Here is a 15,665-nt window from a genome sequence, read left to right as displayed (position 1 = left end):
GCGGAACATTTGGACAGTGGTTAGCAGTCCCTTCAAATTCTTTTTTTTTAAATCTTCACCCAAGGATATTTTTCCATTGGTTGTTTTAGAAAGAGTGTAGAGGAGGGAGGAGGGAAAGAGACAGAGAGAGAGGTACCCTTGAGGCTTCAGTGCATGGGCTGACACTCTAACCATTGAGCAACCGGCCAGGGCTCAAATTCTCTTTATAGCAGTGCAGTAGTCGTTGTATGTCACAGTGTATTGTCTGCCAGGGCGGCAACTCATCTTCGTCTTGTTCACTGATGTGTCCACCCCACCGGCTTAGAATAATCTGACACGTGGTAGGCACTCAAATACGGGTTGAAGGAAGGTTGTGGAGTCAAATTCAATGCAGAGAACAATAAATCCCTTGTTAGGCAGGCCAGTCAGCCTGCGTTTGAGCAACTGGACACACCAATCATGTCTTACTAAGCAGCTGGCCATGACATGAGAAGATTTCCCCTGCCCAGGAGCTGGTGACGAAGGTCTGCAACAAGAAGCGAGGAAGAGGGGAGAGAACCACCGTGCTAGGCCTTTCATGACAGATACTCTCCCATTTTCTCCTTAAGTAATCGTGGGAGGTGTGCTCCTGTTTCACAGTTGGAGGAACTGAGGCTTGGAGAGGTAAGTCACTTCCCCGATCACACAGCTAGTTGGTGGATGAGCACAGTTCCCACGAGTCCATCTGACTTCAAAGCTCACGCTCTTTGCACAACCTCCGGTTCTTCTCATCGCGGGGCCGCTCAGGTAGCCTGAGTGCAGGTCATCTGTGGGCTGGGCCTTGCAGGGGTGGAAGGGGCTGGACTCAGTTTCTCCCCTCAAGTCCACTCTCCTTGGCTTTGACTCCTGGTCTCCTCATTCACTAGCTATGGACCTTGGACAATTTGCACAACCGCTCTGTGCCTCAGTTTCCTCAGCTGCCATGAAGATGACAACAGTACCAATTTCATAGGGTTGCAACTGTGTGCAGCCCTTATAGCTGTGCCTGGTCCACAGCACAATAGGTGTGAGTTAAAGCTATTATTAGGACACGCTCTGTATCTTTATATGTCTGTGTCATTTGAGGATCATCTGTGTGGTATATGGCTCTTAAATTATTTAGAAAATCCTCGTCGCCAGGGACCCTCTACAAAAAATCAACTTTATAACCAGTTTCTACTGAAATGCCGATTATTAAACACTGGGAAAGCACACCTTCATCTAGATGGCTGTTTATCACTGTTGTACAGGCAGGTAGGGTATTATTACCCTGAGCTGAAAACCCATGTTTAGCAAAGAGTTTCTGCTGGAGGGAAAGTAAGCCCTGTGTGCTGTGGTTAAGCTCCCCTGGAAGGGCTTTGGAGAGGGGATGAGGGAACGCATTGGACATGGCAGATTACCTAGGGCCCCGGGGATTTGCTTGTGAGGGGTTGCCTGGCTCCCTGCTGATCCCCACCCCTTCCAGGGAAGAGCAGAGGAAACAGAGGTCCAGTGGAGATGCCACAAAGGATTGGACATGGCCAGTGTAAAAGCAGGACCTAGAGCCGTTGCTCAGACAAGTGTCTGCTTTGGTGCAGAATCAAGGAGGAGACCTGTATTCGTTTCCTCGGGCTGCCATAACCACAGGCTGCAGACCGGGTGGCTTTAATTATCTCACAGTTCTGGAGGCTGAGGGTCCATGGTCAAGGTGTCAGCAGGGTTGGTTTTTCCTGAGGCCTCTCTCCTTGGCTTGCAGATGGCTGGTGGCTTCTCGCTGTGTCCTCAAATGGTCTTTCCTCTGTGCATACACATCCCTCGGTCTCTTTGTGCACCTCTTCTTATAAGGACATGCATCAGATTGGATTAGGGCCAACACTAATGGCTTCATTTTAGCTTAATCACCTCTTTAAAGGTTGTATCTCCAAATATGGTCATATTCTTAGGTACTGGGGATTAGGACTTCAACATGGGAATCTGAGGGGGGCATAATTCATTCCATAACAAGGCCTTTATGGGATTTATTGTTGGATTAATCCTAAATGTTTTGGAGGACCCATGGCTAATTCCCTTCATCTTTGGATGAACTTTACTAATAAATCAAACCATATATTTTGGATCATAATTTATCTTTACAGCATCCCTATTTCACAGATGATAGAATTGAGGCTCTCAGGAGGTGAAGTATGGCCTCAGTGCTCATTAGGTCAGTAGCAGAGCTGCCTGTGGCCACTGGGCTCTCCCACCCAGGCCTCCACCCTTCCCATTGGACCAGTGGTTCTCCAGGCCATTGGGCAATGTCTGGAGAAATTTGGTTGTTACAACTGGGTGGTGGGTGCTCCGGCATCTAGTGAGCTAAATATCTTAACAATGTAGAGGACAGCCCCCCAACAAAGACTTACCTGCACCCTAATGTCAGTAATATCAAGGTTGAGAAACCCTGTCACGATGGAACTTCTGGTCACGCAAGGACAACTGTGCAGAGCAAAGTGCTGAGCTGGAGTCCTGTCATGCCTGAGTAACCTCCCTGTCCTGTCCCAGAAACACTGCCCTGGGGCCAGTCTGTCCAAACTCCGGTGACAGTGAGATCACCAGGGCCCCGTGGAGCTGTCACCTCTCCAGCCCCTCTCCTGCAGATTCTGGCTGACTTTTTGCTTTTTTTAAAAAAAACCAACCATATATTTTTAAAGAATTTACTGTTTGAATATGTGTCTCCAGTGATTTTATCATCATGGAAGTCTGGGAACGGCCTTACACAGCTTCCGCGCACGCACACTGGTCTTGGGTGGGGCTGGTCTTTCCTTGGCCCTGCGCCTGGTTTGGAAAGAGCCGCCCTGTCTTTGGTTTGCCTGGAGTACGTGCCTCACGCTCATTGTCTGCCCAATACCCAGCCTTCCTTCCTGGAACAATCTCCTAAAATCACATAGATGACCTGAGCTAAGTACAAATGAGAAACTGATCGCTGTATTTGCACTCACATGACCATAGGCCTGCCCACACACGACTATGCTGGGACCTCGATCTCCCTTGACTCAGTGTGAAGAAGAAAAGTCTGACTGGGATCCCAGCCCAGGCCTTTGAAAAACTAGAAGGATCTTATTACAGTGAAGTTTCAACTTGTGAGATGGTCCACAGTAGAGACCCCACTCCACACCCCCCCACCAAAAAAAAAACACAAACCCACAGAGGGCAAGCAGGGTTTCAATTCACATATACCCCAAAGTGTGTACGCACTGGTGTTTAAACATTACCTTCATCCCTTTCACAGCATCCAAACCCTGCAGGACTGATGTGTAAAATGATAGAATTTGGGCTCTCTCTTCTGCCAGCCTGCTGAGTATGTCTCCCCAGCCGTGGGCCCATGCTTCCTGCTTGCTGAGCTGATATATATGTACAGGCATTTCTTTATCTCCACATTTCTGGGTTTGTGGAGCCCACGGATGCTTGGAACTTTCAGCAGGAAAAGGGCACTTAGTGGAGAGAGACTCCTCATATTTCCCCCGAGAAGCTGTCTTCCCTGGGTGTTTCCCTCTCGGGGAGGGGTCGTTGGGAGAGGAGTGCACATTATTCCCCTGTGATTTGGTATCATCTGGTACTGGCTATGGGAGGCCTTCGCTTTTCCTGCTCTGTCCCAGAGGGTAGCCACAGGCCACATGTGGCGCTTGGAATTGAAAATTTAATTCCTTAAAATTCAACAAAGTAAAAAATTCAATTCTTTAGTCACAGTAGCCACCTATAGCCACGTGTGGCTGGTGACTATGTACTGAACAGCTCAGACGTGGAACATTTCCATTACACAGAAATTCTATGGGACAGTGTGGTTTTATTCCAACATACAGATGTTTCTTGAAAGCCATAGGACTAGAGGTATGTGATCCAGGATCTTCCCACTCTTAAATGATGATCTCAGAGACTGGGAACGGCCAGGCACCTTAAGTTTGGGAGGGCAGGAAGCCCACCGCCCTCAGAGGCCTCATGGATACTATAGGAACCATGCAGGGAGCCATGGGGACTCAGTTCAGTGGAACCAAAATAGGGACCGTGGCTCCCTGAAGTCTCCCAGCATCGTTAGCTCCAAGACAAGAGGCCCTTAGGGGCTGGGGAGCCATGGTGGGTTAGTCATGGCGTGGCCCAGCTTATGCAGAAAACAGCAATCCACCTGTCCTCACCTCCCTGCACTTTCTCCAGAGGGAAGTCCTTCGACTGAAGAGATGGCCCTGCAGGGCTCATGGAGCAGGGTCTGTTTTACACTGTCCTCTCCGTTGTGTGTTGACAACGTGGCCGCTGATGGTGCTGGTCTCTTAGCACGGGTGCCTGCTTGCCAAGCCCTCGCCCTCTGTCTGCTCCACAGTCTCTCAAAGCTGCTGCCTGCCAGGCTGCACAGCAGTCCTGGTGGTCCTGCCAGCCTGGCGGGCAGCCCAGGTCCTCCTGGGGGTCTGACTCACTCCAGGCGAATCACTGCCTGAGGCCTCAGTTTCCCCATCTCCACAAGCTGAACCGTGTCTAGATGCAGGCTGAAGAGCAGAACGCCACTTTAGGGAAAGGCCACAGAGATGAACTGGGTAGACAGTTCCCCAGGAAAAGCCTACACGCAGGGACTTGGGCCCAGCAGAAGGCAGGAGAAAAGTCTGCAGCCTGAGTGGTGGATGCAGCCTGTCAGGTGTTGGGTGAAAGGATATACCTCTTGCCTGGGATTTCCTACCCTTCCTCCCTCTCTCCCTCCCTCCTTCCCTACCTCCCTTCAACCATGAAGGCTTAACAGTGCTCAGAGGAGCCTGTGCCTCTCCCTTACCCCTTGTGTCTCCTTGGCTACAGTCATACCCTTTCAGTGGGCCCCTTTTCCAGCTCTTTTTGAGGCTGGACTTTTTCAGCAGGGCCATGAGTGAGCCATGGAAATGAAGAAGGTCTCTCTTCCCATTCCAGGGGAATGCTAAGACGGCTGCCATATTTAGGAGCGTCTCTACTCTGTGGGCAGCCCGGAGTGTTTTGGCCACTCCACTGCATTAGCCAAAGTGATTTTTTGTTTTAGTTTCTTCTTGCTTCTGGGAAGTAAAACGGGGTGGTTCACTGCCCGACCCATGCTTTCAGGCCTTCTTATCCCTGTCTTTCCCTTTACCAACTCAGACTTTTGTAACTGGGGCAAACGAAAAAACATACACTATTGGTGTCAGCCAAAATCTGCCTTAGGGCAGAGAGTGGGCAAAGAAGAGACAGCCAAGAGAAGCTTAGCTGACACAGCAGAGAAAGGCAGGAGTGAGGCCTGCCTTCAAACAGGAGGAATCCGTGGCCACGGATACAGTGGGGTTTTAGGAACAGCACTGTCTAAAAGTGTACCACTTAGAGTTGATAAGTTCTGAAATTCCACCATTCAACATTTATTCTCTTGGGTATATGGCCTTTAAAAATAATTAAAATAAAATATCCCTATTTATGAGTAAACTCTTTTGTTCAGCATAAAATAGGGTATAAAAATGGGGTGGAGAACAATGATATGAGAACTTGTCGTCAAAGAGTTGAACAGATTTATACAGAAGGATCTTGGTGCACCAAAGACAGACTTTTCTTCGTTGCCAATTTTATCTGGGATTGGTTCCAAGTAGGGGTCTAGATTGAGTTTCTTTAGTTTGTGATGTGAACAAGGTCAAGACTTGCCTCCTTCATGCCTTGGTTTCCTGGATTCCATCCTGTCAAAGTCGCAGTCAGGGACAGGGTAGCTGGACCTCTGAAACACCGAGGTGCCTACACATTTTTTCCCCCTCTTAGGCCACTCCCACTCACATTCCTTACAAACAGTCTGATTAGCTCACTTCCAAGGGCATCTGCCTGCATACCTGCTCTATGTCCAACATTTAGTCAGAGAAAACCCATAAGGCACACCTGTGGATAGGCAAAATCCTGCTTATTAATCAGGATGCTTTTAGCTACAAAGAACAAACAAACTAAATAGATATGTACTAAGTGATAAAGAAAAATTTTAAATAACATGGCAAGAATCCTAAAAGTAGGCAGGGTGTGGTTCTAGGTTAGTTAATAACTCAACTATGTCATCAAGGACTTAGGTTCTCTCCATCATTGCTCACTGTCATCCTCAACTGTTGGTCCCCTATGATGACAAGATAGCTGTCGTAGTTCTAGGCATCCCATGCAGACATGACATGATCTAACTCAAGAAAAGGGAGTATTTACTCCTCGGAGTCAATTTTTATCAACTAAAAACCTTTTTTGTAGGACCCACCCCATCATTCTCACATCTCATTGACCCAGACTAAGTCACATGACCCTTCTTAACCCTTTGGAGGAAGAAGAATGGGATCACTATAGACCAATCAAGATACATGCCTCACCCTCCTGGGGAAGGAGGGTAGAGATAAGGTCACCTTTCCTGAGCAGATGGCCCTAGAGAAAAGAGTAAATATGAAAACTAAATTGTACTAAGGTAAACTGCTGGCCACGAAGAAGAGGGCAATGAATTTGCATGGGCGGCAAACAATACTTGCTACATTGGGCACAATAATGAGGGTACAGGAAACAACGGACCCCAAGTCTCTGTTTTATCCACAGCCAGGCATGGGTTGGCAGAAAAATGGAGTGGACATTCTGGGTAGGATAACAACAGGCTCCAAAGTGGGAATGTGGGAATGAGTCCTTTCCGCATGAGCGTGCATGTGGAAGTGTGGCATTTGGGTCTCATTTGTAATAAGACCATGAGACCCATAAAGATACAGACTGATTCTTTCTGTTTACACTTGGGTCCTTAATGCCTTGGACAGCCTTGAGTGATCTAGTTATGCTTCATGTTGGAATAGATTAATTATGTTTATCTGGAGCAACGGAGGAGGGAGAGAGGAGAAATGAGCAGTATAGGTAGAGCAGTCCTATGCTTCTTTAACAGGACCGTTAGAGACTCAAGGGCCAGGAAAATTACTCAGGGCTTCTGCACAAAGGAAATGACTTCAACTATTAAGAGCTTCATCCAGACAAAAATCTTTGTGCTTGTCTTTGTTGCATCTCTTCATGAATGAGCCAGACTAGGTTGTAGCTGAGCTCAGGCATTTTGGCATCAGATTGCGTCCTGGCTAATAGGATTGGACCCCTATTCTATGAGTCATGGCCATTGAGGGTGCTGGGGGGAGGAGGAGGCAGAGATGGTGTGATGGATTTGCTCTTGTGATAGATTGGTTCTTGGGAGGCTTCGTCACATGGTGTCCACTTTGCCACTGGAGTCAGGCCATATCCTGGCCAAGCCTGACTCAGAGAGAGAAGCATACAGGGTCATGGGTTAAATGAAAATGTAGCTCTTCTTGTTAAACAAATGATTGAGAGCCTTGGCCATTGTGGCTAAATAGAGTGTTGGCCCATGTTTCTAAGTGATTAGAACGTTGGCCTGTGTGCTGAAGGGTTGTGGGTTCAATTTCTAGTCAAGAGCAACATACTTGGGTTGCAGGTTCGATCCCCAGCCCCGGTCTGGGCATGTGTGGGAAGCAACCAATTGATGTGTCTCTCTCACCTCTCTCTCTCTCTCTCTCTCTCTCTCTCTCTCTCTCTCTCTCCACCTCTCTCTCTTCTCTCTCCTTTTCCATCCCTTCCACTTTCTTTAAAAATCAATGGAAAATGTATTCTTGGGTGAGGATTATCAAAATAAATGAATAAAAATGATGATTGAGAAATGCTGGATAGCGACCACATAGCTTTAAACCAAGCATGGGGTCTTTCTAACCACAAGGTCCTTTTAAACATGGGCACCTGCCCAGGTAGCACATGTGTGAAGCCAGCCCTGGAGAAAAGCTCCCACAACCCATTTTCTAAAGGGGCAGAAGGAGAGGTTCCTGGTGCTATCTTAATCAAGAGCTTTGTCTCCTTTCAAATTCCCAAATTTATAAATATATGACAGCATTGTGCTGGTGAAAGTTACCATTTTACAGATCACTGGGGCTGGTCCTTTCAGAGGAGTGAGGGAAATAACAGGGTGCTGGAAGCAACAAAAACACAAAAGGAACAACAAGAAAGCTATTATGCAAATGCGCGGCCATTCATTGCTGTTCTGCCTTGGGGAGCCTTGTGGTAGATGCAGAAGTCTCTGTGTGTCTGAATTATTAGAACCCCTTATACTTAATATCAAGCCTCAGTGCAATTATTTAATCCTAATTTATTTTTTTCTCTCAGCACATAAGTAATTGGCCTCTCCCATCTCCTGGTCTCTTGTGGGCTTAAGAGCTACCTTGACTAAAACCAACAAAGAAAAGCAAAAGTAGCTTGGATCCTGCAGGGGCTCAGCCAAACAAAAGCATCCAAGATTCAAGGCAGTTTTGCTCTGTAAGAGCCTGTGGGAAAAAGTTAATAAGTGCTTTTCAGAGGGTCCTGGGCAGCAGGATTCAGTAATAGAAGGTGGAGGCAGCCTGAGCTGCTGTCTGTGGTCCTGAACCACAATGTTTGCTCGCTCCTTTCAGACTCGACCTACCAGACATTATGGAACCCGCCATCCAAAACACACAAACTGCTAAACACACAACAAACACATTTCAGACAATATTTGTGCCTACATGAAAAACAATCAATTGAACTTAAAATACATCTTTCTGTTTTTTTGTTTTGTTTTGTTTTGTTTTTTGTTTGTTTTTGCATAGGGGATACAGGGTTCAACTAAATGACCAAAGGGGTAAGTTTTGTCTCTGGCCTCTTCTTGCGGAGATCAAGTCACAAAACGTGTTTCCCCAAGGCCCTGCTCAACCAGACATCACCTCAGCAACTCCATGCTCACATCTCTCCATGTGAGCTTAAATCAGGGCCCAGCCAGTGAGCTGTCCCACCACTGGGTGAGCACCATCACCAAGAGCATGGCAGGTAGGTGTCAAGATCATACAGTTAATTGCTTATCAGCTCTGAAATGTTTTATGAATAGGTGAATGAAGAGTTCAGACTTATAAGGAGGGACTGGATTATGAGGTATGGATGACTTGCTGGTGTTCAGGTGGTATGAACAGGTCTCATGTATTCAAGTACTGGGCTTCCTGCTGACAATGGGGGCTGGTTTGGTCCAGATTCTGCTACTTGCCAGCTGTGTGACCTTGGGCACATCACTCAACATCCCTGAACCTGTCTCCTGGTGGGAAGGCAGCGCTAAGTGTAGCTACCACCCCTCAAGGTGGGAGCCAGTCAAGGATGGCACTGGAACCATTACTCTCAGCTCCTCCATGTACCTCCATCTAGACCAGTGGTTCTCAACCTTCCTCATGCTGAGACCCTTTAATACAGTTCCTCATGTGGTGACCCCCAACCATAAAATTATTTTCGTTGCTACTTCATAACTGTAATGTTGCTACTGTTATGAATCGTTATGTAAATATCTGATATGCAGGATGTATTTTCATTGGTACACATTGAACATAACTAAAGCATAGTGATTAATCACAAAAACAAAATGTAATTATATATGTGTTTTCCGATGGTCTTAGGTGACCCCTGTGAAAGGGTCGTTCGATCCCCAAAGGGGTTGCGACCCACAGGTTGAGAACCACTGCTCTAGACTGTGGGTGCTCCCCTGTTCAGCTTCACTGCACCAGGAGGAGGGGCTGCCGGGAAAGGACAATCAGGCTACCACTGGAGGTCCTGAGGGTTCTGGCACTGTCTGAAGATCAGGAGACCCCTCTTCAGTTATGACCTTGTGCACAGAGCGTGTGACTGAGCATGTGCGGCCACCGGTCCTCTCCAGGGTTGGCCTAATATCCTGGGAAAACTAAGTGCACTTGCTCTTTCTCTAGCTGAGGAAAGCTCGGGTTTAGGAGAAAGGGGAGCATGGAACTTGGTTTCCTTTCAGTCAGTGCTTCTCACACTTTATCCCTTTGTCTATACTCCACCCCATCACTGTCTGCCATTGCTCCCCTGATTCTTCTGACCTGAACAAAATAGAAAAAGAAATTGAAGTCTGGCTTTGAGCATTCCCGTTCTCCCAGGGAGCTAGCCAGTTTGACAAATTAATCAGGAGGAAGGTGCTTGATGAGACTGCTGTGAGGTTAATTTGTAACCCTCTCCCAAGGAGCACGTTGCTTTTTGGCAGGAGCCTTCTGGAGACAGCACCACAAAAACTACCCAGGCACCCAGAGGGCCACCGTCCCTGCTGCAGCAAAGGCTGGCCCTGGCTGGACCACATGGAGAGGCCCTCAAAGGCAGTCTGCATGGCAAAGTTTAGGTTCTTAAGCTGAGGTTCTCAAGAACTAGCCCCTACATTAGATCCTGTTGGGGGTCCCGTTTTCCTTTCTCTACTCCTGCCTCCTCTGTAGCCTGTGGTCTCTTGCCTCAAATCCAGGCCTCTCTGTCCTCAAGATGCTCATTTAGCCCACCTCTGCCTCAGCCTCCCAGGAACTCAGAGGCGGGAGGCAGGGGGAGGAGGTTAGGAAGCAAACTCAGCATGGCTGATGGCCCCATTTACAAAAGGGGGCTGGGGAGGGAATGATCCCCGCCCCCCTGCAGTTCAGTCTCATCTCCTTAATGGATCCTAATTACCCTTGTCCTGCTTGTGGCTTCTCTCTAGGGCCCACCTGTCAGGATGATGGATGAGGTGAATGAGAGATGCCACCAGCTGGGACTGGAGGAATCCTCTCCTTCTCTAGTAGGAGTGGGAGTGTGTATGGGAACTTTAATTTAGGTCCAAAGATTCTGAAGAAGGGAAACCACCTTTGCAGGGTGAGTTCTTCTTCCCTAAAACTTGGACCAGGCGAGTTGTAGCTTTGAAGGAAGGTGATGGGGAACCAAATGGGCAGGATTGGCTCTGTTGGTGTGAAGCCCCGGGATACATGATGGGGGAGGCAGGGAAGGCTGATTCTTGAGAAGGATGTTTTCTGACTTCAGCCTCAGGGCAGTAACATGTCTGTGTCCCCTTGGAGAAGGCCAGCAGTCATCAGTGCTGAGTGGGTCCTTCTAAGTCAAGGTTGTGTTGGGACTAGATCTCAAGCTTATTCCATATCTCCATGGACACACACCCAATGAGAACTCAGTAAATGAACTTCCAATCATCCAGGTCCCAGACAAAGATCTTTGACCCTATGATCAACAGAAGCAGATGTAGATGGTAGTGATTCTGTTTATCTGCAGGTGAAGCCGATAAGGGGGAAGCAATAAAATGATTCTGCTTTTAAGTCACATCTACCCAGGACAAAGGGGTGGAACCCTCCACTCCTGGGCCATGATGCAGTCCAGTGTGCCCTGGGAATGCACACTCATGGTCTAACTTGTGAGTTATGATTTTGTCACTTGTTCTATGCCACGTGCTACATTACAAGCTCCGCAAACAGTGTGGATCTTCTTCATCTGTGTCCGCATGGCAGGTCCACTCTGTCCTGAGACTTGGCTGATGCTACTCAGGCCACACACTAATCATAGTGGGAAGGATAATCAAGGTGCCACAACTGGAATGTTAGCTCCAGGATTTCACAGAAGGAACAAAACTTTTACTCCCCAAAAGGTAATAGTTTGAAAGGAAGGCTCCCAGCCCCTTTTCCCATACTCCTTTGTGGAGACACTTTCCTGACTGCTGAGGTGAGGAGCCCTTAGGCAATGAGATTTTGTGCCTGCTGGGTTTTCTCCTTTAGAGGGGGTTGTTCTCATACATGTGCTAACTGTGGGCCTGCACCCCTATTTGCATGATTGTGGGGGCTACCCTACAAGCTAACCCCCTTAGAGCCTCACCTTTGGAATTTGTCTCTATGTAGCATCCTCCCACACCTACCAGGGCTGACCTGTGTGACCAGTAGGAGGAGTGATGTGTTCCTCCTGAGCCTCGTTCATAGAAGACATTGCAGCTTCTATCTTGGGCTCTGGGATTACTCATTCTGGGGGGATCCAGCTGCCATTTCACAAGGACACTTGTTATCGGCTCACTTGTTGAACATATTTTGAAGTCCTAACCCCCAGCACCTCACAATATGACTGTATTTTGAGGGAGGGTCTTTACAAATATATTTAAGGCAAAATTAGGTTATTAGGGTAGGCCCTATCCAATATTGCTGATGTGCTTACAAAGAGGAGATAGGACACATACAGAGGGAAGATCCTGTGAAGACACAGAGAGACAACACCTTGTACAGCCAAGGAGAGATGTCTTAGAAGAAATGAATTCTGCTGCCACCTTGATCTCAGACTTCTAGCCTCCAGAATTGTGAGAAACTTATTTTTGGTTTAAGTTCCCAGTTGTGGTACTTAGTCATGGCAGCTCAAACAAACTATAACATTCAAGCAGCCCTATGCAGAGGCCCATGTGGAGAGAAACTGACTTGTCAGTCATGTGAGGGAACCACTTTGAGAGCGGATATTCCTGCCCCAGTCAAGCCTTCAGATGATTCCAGCTTCCCAGCCTTCAAGTTCTCCAACCGAGGCTCCAGACCTTATGGAGCAGATGATGTGGCAGGTTTTCACTGAGAGGACATAAGCTATGGAGAGTGGTCTCAGAAGTCTGCACAGGCAGGTGTGGGCTGTGGCCAGGGAGATTGGGGGGGGGGAGGAATAGCAGGGGCCAGAAAGGCCAGAGGAGGGGAGTGGTTAAAACTCCCTCCTCTGGAGGAGGGCTGGGGTATTGGGAAGGTATCAGAAAGGAGAATTGGGAAACAGTGACTAGAGAAGGAGAGACTGTGATACCAGGCCAGGGAGGTAATATCAACACCCCAAATGGGGGCTGGGGATTTTCCGCCCCAGATCAGAAGGCATCCCTCTGCAGAGAGAGTTAAGGGACTCCAGCCCCTCAACCAGGAAACTAATACCTATTGCCAACCTATTCTGTACTTCATTTCTTTTCATTTTTACAGCAGCCCTCCTAGATAAGAATCACCTCTATTTTCCACAAAAGGAAAAGGAGACTCAGAGAAATAGGGAGACTGAGGAACCAACCCATCGCAACATTGGTAAAGAGCTGCTGGATTCAGAGTCAGGAGCAGCTGCCACCAGAGCCCCCATTCTTGCCCGGGGTGGGGGTAGTGGAAGATGGCCTGACACAGTGGTCCAGACCACACACTCTAGAACTGGACCACCTGTGCTTACTCCCTGGCTCCACTGCCTACCACCTTGTGAGTCCAAGCAAGTCACTTAACCTGTCTGTGCTTCAATTTCTTCATCTCTGTAGTGGAGATGTTAGTATGTTCCTCGTGGGTTACTGTGAGGTCTGAGCTATAAGCCAAGGGCTTTGGGACTGTTGGCCATTTTTATTCCTTTAACTCTGCAACATGACCTTTTCTTTTCTTTTCAAATATATTTTTATTGATTTCAGAGAGGAAGGGAGAGGGAGAGAGAAATAGCAACATCAATGATGAAAGAGAATTGAGGGTCAAGCCCACAACCGGGCATGTGCTCTGACCGAGAATGGAACCATGACCTCCTGGTTCCATAGATCGACGCTCAACCACTGAGCGACACAGGCTGGGCTGCAATATGACCTTTTAAGGTCAAAAGGATGTGATTCTCAGAAGCAGGCTGGACCTGAGTGCTTAGACTAGACACAACATACAACAAAGGTGAATTGACATTTATGTGTAATGCCTCCTCTTTCCTTCTCTTCCTTTCTAATCCCAAATCAAGCAGCTCAAAGATAGGAGATGGCCAATGGCTCCCAGAAGATCCAGAACACAGTCTCCCCTTGGCTGCTGTGGACTGCCCAAGCCGGAGCTCCCAATACAAGTCTTTTCCTGGAGATGGAGCTGAACAACCCGCTCCAACAGGAGATTGGGAGACTCGGGCTGAGATCAGTCCTTCGAGGACACACTGTGGAGGGTTGCGTATCAGCAAGAGCCTGTGCGGGTGGGCAGCATCCCCTGAGGGAAGAGGCTCAGGCTGGGCTGCCTGGCTTCCACGCTGAAAAGGAGCAGCTAAGTGTTATTGATCCCAGCTCCAGGGGGAAGATTTGCTAGGAGGTCGCTGGCACCAGCCCATCACTTAGCTGGTATTCATTACTCAGTGATGAGGATGGAGAACAGAGAAGGGCATTTAGCCACCAAACCTGGCCTCCCAGGAGAGGCGGTGATGGGGGAGCCAGAGAGACAGATATCAGGAAAGGGTCAAGGGCAACTCACTCTCATCCTGGGAGAAAGGGTGCCTGATGGATGGTACTAGGAGAAATCCTACCTTCCTGGCAGCCTGGGACCTCCCACAGGCCCTGGAGCTTCTCAACTTTGGTTGCAAAAGAGAAAAGAAACTTTGGGTGATACCGGGCCTAGTTCTCCAATGGCCTCTGTGTAGGCTTCAGTTTCCTCAAATGCCCAGCGACATAAAATGTCCTACCCGTTTTTAATGGTGTATTGCCATGAAACTAATCTTTATGTGGCAGAAATAGTCATTAAACCCTGAGGTCCTAATGTGGATCAGAAGGACCAGAATAATACACTGAACAAGATCCGGAGGCCATGGATTTGGCCACTTCCCAACCCTGAGATGGCCAGCATGTTCCTAGAGTTGTTGAACTAGATCATGTTGATGAAAGTGCTTAGTAAGAGGTAATGCATTAAACAAATGTCAGCTATCACCATCACAGTATTGGTATTGTCATTATCGCCTTTCCAGAAATACATGTCCAGAAACATAACATTGTCTCCACAATAGCTGTGAGAAATTACCAGTGTTAGTACAGGAATGAGTGTTCATAGCAGCACTGTTTTGAAACAAAGCAAAAGCCCACAGAATGAAGAATGGATAAATACATTGTGATATCTTTACAAAATGCAATTACTTTATAGCAGTGAAAATGAATGAACCGCACCTAACAACACCGGCGAATCTTTAGTAACACAATGAATAGAAAAAAAGGAAGTCCTTGAAGACTCTATACAATACCTGTTATCTAAACTTCAGAATAATAACTAAAAATATATAAAGCATGTGTGTGTGTGTGTGTGTGTGTGTGTGTGTGTGTGATACAACTAGAAAATAAAGAAAGGAATGATAAACACATGCTTTATATAATGGTTACTTTTGGCAGATGTAGGTGAGGAGTACATGGATATGTAATTCACATTGATTTAGATTAGGAGTTGTATGGTGAACAAAAATGAATGCATGCATGCATGCCTGAATAAACAAGCAGGCATACATGGAACAATGTTGGCATTGAGTCATTAGCAAAGACTGTGATTAGTCCAAGTTGAGTACCCAGAGTCCAAAAACCATTTTTTTCATTTGAAGAGAAGTCTGATATTGCGTTTATATTTAGCACTGGATCCCCAAGTTGATATTCTATAAAGACAATAACTTTTACTAAGGGGGTGAGAGGTTCCTCTCTATAACCCATATTGCCCAGAAGTACCCTTGTCACACACACTTTTGGGGAGAGGTGAGTTCCAGTCTCTCCTCCATCCTGTTTCGGTGTGCTGAAGGAGGTATAAAGTATGTTTGCCATTGGGGCAGAAGTTACATATCTAACCAGCACTGGACTATGATGAATAGAAACATTCTTGTACATGTCTTTTGGTGGACATATGTATGCATTTCTTTTAGCTCTGTGTCTAGTAGTGAGATTGCTGGGTCATAGAATAGATGAATATTCCACTTTGATGGACAATGCCAGTGTTCTAAAGTGCTTGCACCAATCTGTGCTTCTACCAGCAGGATGGAGAGTTCTGGTTTCTCCCCATCCTCACCAATATTTAGTGCTGTCAGTCATTCAAATTTTCATCATTGTGTTGTGTGTGGGGTTATATCTCACTTGTATTTATTTGAAA

This window comes from Myotis lucifugus, unplaced genomic scaffold, assembly GCF_000147115.1.
Source record: "Myotis lucifugus unplaced genomic scaffold, Myoluc2.0 scaffold_46, whole genome shotgun sequence".
NCBI lineage: Eukaryota > Metazoa > Chordata > Mammalia > Chiroptera > Vespertilionidae > Myotis > Myotis lucifugus.
The sequence above is the reverse complement of the archived record's forward strand: the minus strand, read 5'-3'. Positions refer to the sequence as shown.